Raw genomic sequence first — 13,142 nt, forward strand, 5'->3', positions numbered from 1 at the left:
AAAATGCATTGCTAAATTTATTTTCATTATACTATTGGGCAAGTCAAACCTCAAAAAGATTCCGTTTCCAGAGCAAAAAAAAAATCCGTAATATTTTTTTGAAATTTAAATATTAATACGGGTCATCGGGCACTTCACAAACCCATTTAATTAACATGTAAAAACTTGCACCACCGCTACCCCCCAACCCCCTGGCCACAGCGCCCCAAGTATCGCCCAAAAATAAAAAAACTACATTTTCACTTTTTATATTCTTAATTTTCAGCAATTTATGTCGTCTTTACGACATCGTCTTTACGATATCGCAAAGACACCGAAACGACATGGACATAGGATGTCGTAAAGATGTCGTAACGATTTCGTAAAGACATCGCTAAATTTTGTGCCCACTGAGATGTATGAATCAGTGATCCTTATACAAATGAAAAACAAAAGAAGCTACATCTTAATGAATAATCACATAATTCTGAGACATTTCGTCTAATAGTTAACGAATTTCTATTAGTTAAAGGGATTTTTATTTGCTTAATCAGATTTCTTTCGATAAATTAAAAAAATAATATAAAATAGAATACATAACATTATTTTTCTGACTGTATTGTGTATAGACCGAATATATTATCCTTTTTTTAATATTGTTTAAAACGTATTTTCTGAACTAAACATAAAATTGAATTATTTCGAGTAGTAAATGCTGTTAAAACGGCATTTCATTGTTTAAACAATTTTCATTTGTTCACCATCTATACTCAACTTGAAGGAAATTTGAAGAAAAAAACAATAATTGTATAAAAAATGCTATAAAGCTTTAAACAGAATTAGTATTTCTGAAAATCATTCAACATTATGTTTAATTAATAAAATACGATCTTAAAAATATTTTTGGAAAAAATAATTGTTAAACTAATTTAGCTGGTTCAAAAAATAAAAAAAATGGTTAATATATTCCTTTTATACAGTATTAAAATTTGGTTAAACATTGGAACAAATGTAACAAAATTAATTATTATTCATCAAAAAATTAGCATAGGATACCAAATTCAGAAAAAGTGGACATCTCTGTGCCAATTTCTGGATATTTTTAAATTAAGAAATAATTAATTGTTTAAATAATCACATAATGTTTTTTAATTAATTTACTTCTCAAAAGAAGAAAATACGATTCTTTCCGTTTTTTGATGAAAAATAAATTTTAAATAAGTTACATTTATGAAAAAAGTTTCAAATTGCTTACGAAGTCATGGGGAAATTCGAAGTGTCCATTAGTGATTATTTATATTTTAAAAAATGGCAAATATTGCTGAAAATTAATAATACTACGTAAAAATGTAGTTTTTTTATATTTTCTGTCATTTTGGGTCATACTTACACAATTTTTTATATGAAATATGACAAATAACTTTAAATAATCCAAAATAAAACAACTTATACACAAGTTACACCCTCAAAATAAATGTAAGCAATATACATATTTGTGTTTTATAGCCATCACAAAATTGAAACAATAAGAGATTTCTACATTCTTCCAGTTTCTGTACAATGAAGTACCGCTTTCTGCAACTTTTCACGGGCTGAAGCCGAATCTGTTACCAAAAATGTCCTATCACGTAAGACTTTTGACAATAATGTGATTAAAATTCTTATTTTGGACATTTTATTAATTGACCTTTAAATTTATTATATTATTCAGTGGCGGATTTTCCATATAGGCTACATAGGTTTCAGCCTATGGCAGCAAAATTGGAGGGAAGGGCGGCAACAGAATTTTCATGGTGTAAATTTTCAAAAAATTCAGACTGTTTCCACAAACGCATCCTGAGCTAAATTTTTTAGTTTAAAATCACTTATGTAATTAACCGAGTAATTCAAAACGTTACCCAAATGCGTCACTGATATCATTATTTTATTATATTTTATCATATAATCTCTACAATATTCTAATATAATAATTAGGAATGAATACAAAGTTAATAAAATAATATAATACATTACTACCTCGTCTCACCAGTTAAAGGGTATAAATAATGTTAAACCCTCAAATCTGCCTTTACCCATTCCCTTTTTTTCGAGCACTCTAACATGATTTCTGTTAATTCATTTAGCTCAATATTGTAGGTTTTTATAATTTTAATAATGTATTTAGGAGAAAATAACTTATGTTCTAAACACATGTTCTAAGCATTAAGAGTTTTGCATGAAATTACACCACACTGACGTAATTTTATTTTTCATTATATTTTAGAACTAATGCAAATTTTAAATTTTTTTTAACTTCAAGTAGCATTCCTTTAGAATTATTGATGCTGATCTATTGAACTAATTACTCCGTGAAACTTAGGAAGTAAAATTTTAAAATCACCGCCTGATCTGCCTAAGTTTGGAGATTGTAATGTCGTATTTTCACTTGATTGATGAAATTTTTTATTTTTCAGACAAATCTTTCGGTAATTATACTTTTATGGACATTAAACTTAATTTATACTATGAATTATCATTCAAAAAATGACTATTTGTTTAAACTATTATTTTTAACAAATTTAGCAGCTTGACCCGTCATTGCTGGTATTACTGGTATAACTGGTAAATTCACCCATTATACGGGTAAGGTCCCATCTCTAAATCAGCAGCTCTCGTGAAGGATGCATTGCTTGCCAGCCGCCAACCGACCCCCGAGTAAACATAATTGTGTCACATGCTCTTAAGTCAAAAATTTTCCTCTTCAAGTCGAACTCAAGGACGCCGACAACAAAAGGCTCACAAGACCTAAGAGGGTCATCACTAATCGCTTTAAATTTTGCAGAATGTTTATATTCTTTACTGTAAAAAAATTTTTGGGAATTTTCCCAAAAATGATTGGGAAGCTAATAACCCTAAAATTTTGGGAATTTTCCCTAACATTTCGTAGGAAAAATTTCGGAAAACTGTCGGGAATTTTCCCAAATTTTTTAGAATTTTCCCTAACATTTTGTAGGGAAAATTTCGGACATTTTTCGCAATTTTAGGGAATTCTCCTTAACATTTTGTAGGAAAAATTTCGGAAGTTTCGAGAATTTTTCCCAATTTTAGGGGAATTTACCCTAACCTTTTGTAGGGAAAATTTCGGAAGTTTTGGGAATTTTCTCCAATTTCATGGAATTACCCCTAACTTTTTGTAGAGAAAATTTCGGAAGTTTCGAAATTTTTGGCCATGTGTTTTGGGTTTTTTGAAATTAATATATATTTTTTCTCACATTATTATATTTTATCAAGTATATTTATATTAATAACAATAAATTAATTAAGTAATTTTTTCAGAAAATATTTAGGCAAATAGTTGAAATTTAACTATTTTTTGCATGAGTTTCACGACAGACGTAATTTCTTCAGGTCTCTCATATTTTCTTTTTCTTCCTCTTTTATTTCCCTGAAGAAAATTGATTTTTAAAAGCATCCTGCAACAAAAATAATGTTTGAAGTATAATTGATCAATCTTCAATTTTTTCGGTCCTAAGGTAGTTCTAAACGGTGAACCTCACACTTTAAAACAAAATATAATAAGTAGCGGCCCTGCGGACTTAAGCTCAAAAATAATTAGTGAAGACAATTTCCGTATAACCGTGCCTTCTCACAAAGCTGAGAAAATAATTTCGGTCGCGTCAGCTGCTTTTTTTCAATGAGAATGTAAAGAAAGTGCAGTATTTTAAATGTTCCTTGAACGAGCTGGAAAGTGGCAACTTTCCGAAAACTGACATCAAAATTTATTTTTTAAAAAATTAATCAATAGACTTACCTTGAAATAATATTTGAACATAAATAATAAAAAGAAATGCAATAACATTAGTTATAAATGATCATAATTGTCAACAATTATATGACTCACTAGGTAAAATTATACCAAAATCATACCTAACTCTTCATGAAAAATAATTTCCAGAATAAAAGTATAACAATATTAAGAAATATTCCCCATAAAAGTATACGGAAATTTCCCAAAAGAATAACAACAGTTTACTAGATACCTTTGGAAAATCACAGTCCTCATCTTTTTATGGCAAATTTTATATGCTAGTAGTTCTTGAGGCTGGCAGTTTCCGAATATTGAATGAACAAATCATTAATTACAAAATTACAACTTGTACCGGTTGCGACAATGTAATTCTTAACATATGCCAATTGTTTGGTCCCAGCCTAGCTACCTGATTCCAGGACACTACAGGCCCTGCCGGTGGGGTCCATAGTTTGTAGAGGTCGGAGTATAATGAAAAATAAAATTTACAAAGGAAAACTTTCGTAATTTTGAACCTGGAAAATATTGGACGCCTAAATTGGTAATATAACTTTCTTAAGAAAAAATTCTGTTTACTTATCAAGAATTAAACTTCTCGTTTTAAGAAAAGTCCACCTCGACTGGTTTTAAGATTTACAATAAAACTTCTCGTCTTAGGACAATTCTACCCCGACTATCGGATGCAAGAATCTTCCCTCCACATAGAAACTTAACCAAATAACATCGGAAGTTGGAATTAAAGTAGCAACTCTGTAAAAATCTCCAGCATCTCGCACATAAGAAACAAAAGTTAAAGTTTATTGCAGATAAGTCTTGTAAGCGTTAAAAATTAAACATATTTCGGCAAAAGTTTCACCGGAGTTAAGAGAATAATTCTAATTTCGTCCACTGATAAATCTCCTTCGAAAAAATTAGACTTGTGTAGACGAATTATAACTTATTTTATACTACTTAGCAAAAAGCAACTGACATATGAGACTCACCATTTCTCTCCAATTTAATGAAGTTCAACGACGATAGATAGTGCTGGTGTCGTAATTCTCGCTAGATTTCGAATTTAAATGAAGCGATCATGAGGCGAAAGATAGTCTTGACAATGTTCAAAGTCGAAAATTATCTTCGATTCGTGTAAAGTTTAACTGGTAATGTTAATTTTTGTTGCGGTGAATTTTTCAGCTGGAATATATGCAAACTTTATCTTTCGCGTTATCTGTGCGAAAATCACTTCGATTTACCAACATTATTATGATTAATAGATGTAATAAATAAAATTTGGTTTAAATATTTTTTTATCATATCTACTTGGTTCCCTTAAGACTTTTCACTTTTTAAGTAATGCCATTCCTGGGCGAAATAAAGTTCTACATTATTAAATAATTGTTATTTGTTTCAATCGATATACATGCTAGGATTAACTTTATTGAGTGAGGAATCTGTTCGTTAAATCATATAGGGGTAGTGTGGGTTTGTGCAATGTTACTGTGAGGGTCCATATATTGGCTAAAGACTTGGAAAGTTGTTTGCAGTAATTATTTTTTATTTGCAATTTTTGGCGGTTTCGGTTCATGAAAGATGAGGTTTGGTTAATTAAATATTATAGGAGTAGTTCCTAGAGGTTGTGGAATATTACTATGGAGATAGCTATATGAACTGCAGTTTCTCAATATAGCAAATAATTTTTTGAATATTTCTAAAAAAGTTTCATTCAATTCGATGTGAATGGGACGAGTCGGTGGTTTTTTGTCCAAAAACACAACTTTTTGACATACTGTGCAACCATGTGCCGTCATGTGTGAGGAGCTATAACTCTCGAACTACAAAGAATTATATAAAATCCCTCTATAGGCTCATTTTTAAGAACCTTTAGATTTTAAAAATGCAAAAAAATCGATTTTTTGAAACCGACAAGTTGTAAGTGCTCCATAAACCGTTCACATTTGTATCTAAATTAACACATATTACTCCTAGTAATAGGAGTTATATCTATATTATTAATATTATTTTACATTGCGAAACTCAGATCGTTTAGTGACTACATAACATTTGGATTAATGTTTCATCAAATCTGAAGTCAGCATAATTTTTGTCTTATATGTATAACAGATTTCGAGAATGATTAAGTCTTCGCCTCGTTCTAATTATAAATATTCGTATTTATATCTGAAAAAAAAAATTTGCTTTACTCGTATAGTCTAAGCTAAGTTCACTGTTGCTAAGCTGATTTCGAAACTGTAGAGATGGCTTACAGCATTTGCTTATCTGTACTTGCGATTATATCCCATTAAATTCCTTTACAGCACTTAAGCACCTTAAACCACTAATTAATCTGTTCTAATTTATTGAAATATCGTGAATTCCAGTGAAATTTGCGAAATCCCATCAAATCTTATTGAAACCTTTAAAATTTCTTTGTGTCCCTGAAATCTTTGAGATTCTTTACAACCCAGTGGGCACAAAATTTGGCAATGTCTTTATGACATCGTTACGACGTCTTTACGAAATCCTATGTCCATGTCGTTTCGGTGTCTTTGCGATATCGTAAAGATATCCTCAGATCATACGTATTGTATTGTATTGAAACCTAATAAATTTTTTGAAATTTATAATAATATTTTGAAAATCCTCAAAAGCTTTATAATCTTGAAGCCGGGTGTACGTATGTAGAAAAAACTTTTACCGCATGAATCCGGAAGTTACTGCGATAGTGATTGAAAATCGATGTCAGTGGAAAGTGCTTTTTTTAAGATAATTTCTTTTTCTTTTAGTAATTTCTAAAGCATTAGATCAAAAATACGGAAGAATGAAATCCATGTTCCCAATACTTTTAACATATTATGTAGAATTGATATTATTTCTTTAAAATTTCAAATGGAACGCTATATGCCAGGAACTTTATAGTATGGCATTATACCACAACTGCTATGGACTGTTTGCCTGTTGTTTAGAATATAGGTCTCAAATGAAGGCAGGAATCAGTCTAAATTTAGGGCAATAATTAAACCTAATTCTGAATTTAGAAACTTTTCGCTATATACTTTAACGTTCAGAAAAGTCAAGTATTTTATTCAAACTAATGACCTTATCAGCTTGAATAAAATTTGCAACCAAATTTCGTTTCTTGGAACTGACTCATATGAAATGTAAATATCATAAAATGATAAGCTTGACACCGTTGATGTAAGAGATAACGCCTATATTATAGTTTATATAAGCTAATGAATCAGTAAACTATTTATCAGATACATTTTTCCTCAAATACGTCAGCAATACAGTAATCAGTTGATCCTCTGATTAGTAAAGATGAGGATTGTCTATTTTCTTATTTTGTGCTTTGTGTTTATCCTCAATTCTATTGGTGAATATTATAATATAATATAGTATCTATCATTTTTAGTATATAACTGTGTACGTCAACATTTGGACGTTCACAGATAGTACCCTTCTAGCTGCGTGCATCGTATGTATAAATTTAATGAAGGAATGTAGTATGTGAATGTAATTAAAGTAGAATTAGCTCATAATTTGTAAAGAGTTGATAACTACATTAATAATTACAACAACATTCGAAACAAATAATGCACTAATATAGTACTAATATACGATTGTCTACTTTTAAAAAATATTTAAATTTTCTTTCTTGTTGCAGAGTTGAGTTCGCAGTTTGACTGTTTGCCTAATGGAGATCCTATTCCCGGTGTTCCTTTTAATAGAACTTCTTCTGCATTTGATAGAGATTCTCCAAAAAGATATCTCTCTCTGAACAGAAATAATGCTTCTTCCAGTACTCCTCTTCCTGACAAAGATAGTCTTCGTAGCAGGTCTAGGTCTCCCCCTTTAAGGTTAACTGCTTTTTTCGGGCTTCGATTTAGACTTAAAGATCTTCGAGATATTCAACTTATTTCTAGAAGTAATCCGAACCGAACGTTCGAACTTCGAAGATACGCTTTTCCTCCCAATAAACCAATTCAATTGAGAACAACAGATGGTACCTTTCAGTCGATGCCAACTGAAGAACAAATTGTATTAGCAGCATCCAATGGTGACGTTTTGGCAATTTTAGAAATGAAAAGACACACGTGTTTTCGTGCATTACATACATCTACCAATAACTTAGGAAAGCGAGCGAAAATAAACATTAACACCGGCGTAGTTAAAGAATTGACCCAAGAAGAAATTGCATTATGCCCAGCAGGCCGCCGTCAACCATTCTCGAAGATTTTTAGAGTCGTGCGTGTGTAAAACACAATCAATCTCGTTGCAAATGTACTGATTATTTGTGATAAAATGTTTTTTTTAACTAATAAAAATACATTAAGCTTATTAATTTCATTATTAAAATTGATTTGTAAAAAAAGTTGATTGTCGTTTAGAGGGTGGTTTTATGATCTGCTGAAAGGGGCTGAGGGGATCAAAAACAGAAATAAATGCATGTTCTATTTGGTGATATGATTTCATGAAGTCCCTGCAATTGGAAAATAAAGGGCCTTTGTGGGTCTACTTAATATTTTCCAGTGCAAAACTTCTAAATATATCTTAAACTTATTTGAATTCTTTCCTGAGAATTAGCCTGAGAGTAAAGAATGTATGTGATCGAGTTGAAAAATGCGAGAAATAATTACAACGAAAATTAATTATCCTAATCTTACTTTATATACAGGTTCAAATGCGGTATGTTGAAATAAAAAACAAAGCGAAACATACTTAAAGCAATGTATAATATTTTATTATTAATCAAAACTTAAAATTATCCTAAGTTATTGTAATTGACAGGTGATAAATATAAACATTGTTTTTAATTGTAATTCCAAATGTTTGTGTATTTATTTAGTAATTTTCCAATAAATTACATTCATTCAATTACGTGTAGAAAATACAAGTTCCACTTTGCCTAGAATGTATGAAATTAAGATGGTTGTCAGTTACAGAAAAAAGATTTCAAAATATAAATCGACGAATAGTTTCTCAAGTTTTGTTTGTACCTCACTTTTAAAGCATGCAGATTTAAACTTAATTATTTGACGGAATAATTCCTCATTCGGTAAATGAATATTTTCTGCGCTCAAACAATTTACAATCGTTTCAATTAAAACATCTTCACATGCTTCTACGTTTTTCAATAGTCGTTGAATTCTTCTAAACCTTTCATCCACACATACAATTATAGTTTTTAGTCCTTCGAAACTACACTTTTGATGAACTATTTCAGGAGTGTATACCTTTTTCTTTTTGGCCTCAACCTCGTCCTGCTGCGTGTCAATGTCCGTCTCGTCGTTGTATTCCTTGCCGTCCTTCAGAAATATCGCCTTATTACCGTCAGCGGTTGCAAACATCAGTGTGTATTTCCCCAATTGATTTGTTTGCAGGTACAAAGGTGAATTCCCGAAAAAAAAGTATGATTCTAATATATCCATACATTAATAGACATTTTTCCAAAGTTGCAGAGTCGAAGGTGATAATGTTGCCTGCACTGTTCATAATTTTATTGAGCGGTTGAAATGTCCCATGTGATTCAACCTCTAGTCCAATTAAAATCGTCTTGAAAACGAAGGATTAAGTCTGTAAATAGTAGGCACAATCATTCATTGCGTGGTTCTCTTCGCGAAGCTTTCAGACACAATAACCAAGCGTTTAAGAGCAGCTTTAGTAAGTACTTGTTCAAGTAGTGATCACTTGGGTTGATCTCATTTATTGTTGGTATATCAGGAATAGTTTATTTCGTCTGATTGTCAAACCAGACGTTGATAGTTTGAGCTTGTGGGAACTTTAAAAAATCAAAGACCAGCGAGGATTATATTTCTACTGAATAACTGTTAACTTGCGACATACTGGCTCGTTTAGATACAACAATTGAACTGATTCAACTCTGCGAAATGCGTCAGTTTATGTACGTATTATATATAAGGAGTGGAGGAGTCCTTTGTTAGGTGGAGGAAGAGCCATAAGTTGTGAGCGTGTGAATAACCATGATGTCACACACGTGAATAAAAAGGGTTTCTTTTTAACAGCCAAACAAAGGATAGAAGTATGCTTTTCCTAGAAATGACACAAAAGAACACGTGTTTCATATAAATCATACAAAAGAATGCTAAATTCCTGGAAATTACACAAAGAACACATATTCTCTGTTAGTCACATAAACCGTTCAAATGCGGGGCGGGGGGGGGGGGCGCGTGTATAAACCGATTTCAAGTGTGAATTAATAAGTGCTGTGAAAACAACCTACTATTATCCGCAGATTTATCTAGGGTATTGATATACTGGTCTAAGTTTTTCAATCTCCAAAGAACAAACCATTGCATAATTTATGGGTGTTTTATATGAAAAAAATGTCAAGTACAAGATTCAAAGTAATGAAAACAGAACAATTAATTTTAAAAAATGAACATTTCAAGGTAAGACGTTACCACAAAGTCTAATTCGTTTCATCTGTCATAAAATGTTATCTAGTTTTTGTGAAACGTACGTACGTGCGTACGCAAAATTCGCAAGTAAAACTAATTATCAAACAAATGCCATTAGTTGTCCATATACTGTCCGTAGTATATCGATACATTTTCTCCAGAAAAAATCATTTTTAATATAATTTTTACCAGAGAAACAATTTCGTTTTCGTTTATTTGTCAAAACAATGTTCTACACCCACTCGCATTAATTTCTGCGTTAAAAAACATTGTTCTTCTTTTAATTTTTTCCTGAATAGTATCTTAAAATGATATTTTTTTTTAAATAAACACATTTTTGAAGAATTTTTAAAACTGAAATTATTTTGTTGTGTCTGGTATATAGTGAGATATATAGTGGTAGGTATAAGATATATAAGTATGTGAGGTATAAGGTATATAAGGTATATAGTGATCTTCCCCTTTGAAAAATAAACTATTAATAAGTAAGAGGGGAGGTTGCTGGCAATGCTTAAACCGGTTTAGAGGGTTTTGTTTGGTATAAACCGGTTTTTCAGATGTAAAACAGGTTTCAACACGCTAGAAACGAGAACATTAATCGAAGCAAAACAATATTTTTTCAAGGAAAGCTTGAACACAATAGCTTTTTTTCAAATGAATAATGTTCAACACCAATTTCTAGAAAAATGTATGCCAAAAATTCGAATAATTTGTGCAAAATCTATTTCCAAACAAAGTGCTAAAAAAATAAGTCCATTCTTAGTGAAATGTTCAGAAGAAATTAAAAAATATTTAAAAAACAAATATCTTCCAGCAATTAAAAAGACTTTTTCTGTTTTTACGTAGCAGTTTTTTTTTTGAAATTTCAAAAGTTGTTATGCTTTAATTTTTTTAATTAGCCATCATTACAACATTTTCTGCAATACGAGCCCTAACGCTTCACTTGACAAGTTAGTTTCACGAAAAATTCTAAAGTTATTCAGAGAAATACAACAATGTTTAAGGGAAGGCTTTACCACAAAAGCTCATTTTTTTATCCCAATAATGTTCAGAACAAGTTTCTATAGAAATGAATGCCACAAAATTCAATAGAATTTTTGCAAATCTTTGTACAAAAAAAGTTCCAAAAAATAAGGCAGAATTCAGTAAAACTTTTAGAAGGAATTGAGAAAATATTCACTGCAATAGTTTTTTCTTCAGCTATCCACCATTACGAAATTTTCCACAATACTAACCCTAGCGCTATATTCGAACGTTTAGTTTTACAGAAAATTTCAAAATTAAGCAAAGCAAACAAATAATTAAAAAAAAATTTGCAACAAATTAAAAAAGTGTTCCTTTGTTTTCAGGTAATAATTCTGTTTCAAATGTAAAAATATTTAAAATTTTTAAAACCTTTTTTTTAACGGTCTACAATCACGAAATTATGGGTGCCACTAGAACTAGCGCTTTAATTGACCACAAAATCTATTTTCTTTCATCCGAATAATGTTCAGAACAAATTTCTATAAAATTTGATACAAAAAATTTAATATAATTTACCGAAAAACCTCTGACATATAAAGTTCAAAAAAAATTAAACAAAATTCAATAATAATTTTGGAAGAAATTGAGAAAATATTTCTTGCAAAAATTTTCAAGCAATAAAAACAAAGTCTTCTGTTTTCTCTAATATATTTTGTAAATCTTAACAATTCTTACATTTTAAAATGTTTTCTCCAGCTATTAACCATTACGGAATTTTCCACAATACTAACCCTAGCGCTATACTAGAACGTTTCGTTTCACAGAAAATTTCGACATTAATCGAAGCAATGACAAAATTTTCAAGGCAAGACTTTACCACAAAATCTATTGTTTTTTTTCATCCAAATAATGTTCAGAACAAATTTCTATAAAAATTGATAAAAAAAGTTTAATATAATTTACGGAAAACCTTTTATATTAGAAGAAATTATAGAAATATTTGTAACAAATTTCTTCAAGTCATTTAAAAAAATCGTTTTTCTACCTAATATATTTTTCATTTTTAATGAAATTGTCAAAACAATGTTCTACACCCACTCGCATTAATTTCTGCGTTAAAAAACATTGTTCTTCTTTTAATTTTTTCCTGAATAGTATCTTAAAATGATATTTTTTTTTAAATAAACACATTTTTGAAGAATTTTTAAAACTGAAATTATTTTGTTGTGTCTGGTATATAGTGAGATATATAGTGGTAGGTATAAGGTATATAAGTATGTGAGGTATAAGGTATATAGGTACCAAGACTGCTTGGTGAATTTAGAACTTCACTTTCTAGATTCCCATCTGGATAAGTTTCCAGAAAATGTTGGAGATTTCAGCGAAAAACAAGGGGAACGTTTTCATCAAGACATAAAAGTGTTGGATCAACGATATCAGGGTAGATTGGGCGAGGTCATGATGGCTGATTTTTGCTGGATGTTGAAAAGGGAAACGAATGTAGGTCTTAAACGTAAGCGTAAACCTTTGCATCGTTCCTTCGAAGAAAAAAGGACACGATATAGCAGGCAGAAAATAGACTGAAATAGGTCTATAAATTAATTTAATTACGATGAAAATCAAGATAAAATGTAAACACGAAAGATAGTATAAATATATCCCTTAAGTCTAAGAAAAGCAGAGAGAACAAAATTTGGAATAAAACTCTTATTCATTTGCATGTTTAAGTTACAGTTCTACATTTTAATTGATACAAACGTTGTCAGGTTAATTGAAATAGGGTCAATTCTACTTGTAGTTCTTCAAATGAGTAATGTGCGTCTAAATTTGTAACCACCTGTAGTATAATGAAATGTATTTTATTGTGTTACAACGGGAACACTTAAGTTAAGTTGTGTTGAGTTAAACAAAATTTCGTTAGGTTCTGTTAAGTTAGATTCATTTGTAGGTTAAGATCGAGTTAACCTATTAAATATAGCACAAATTTAAGACTGAGAACCGTACGCTTA

This window comes from Belonocnema kinseyi, chromosome 2, assembly GCF_010883055.1.
Source record: "Belonocnema kinseyi isolate 2016_QV_RU_SX_M_011 chromosome 2, B_treatae_v1, whole genome shotgun sequence".
In the NCBI taxonomy this organism is placed as follows: domain Eukaryota; kingdom Metazoa; phylum Arthropoda; class Insecta; order Hymenoptera; family Cynipidae; genus Belonocnema; species Belonocnema kinseyi.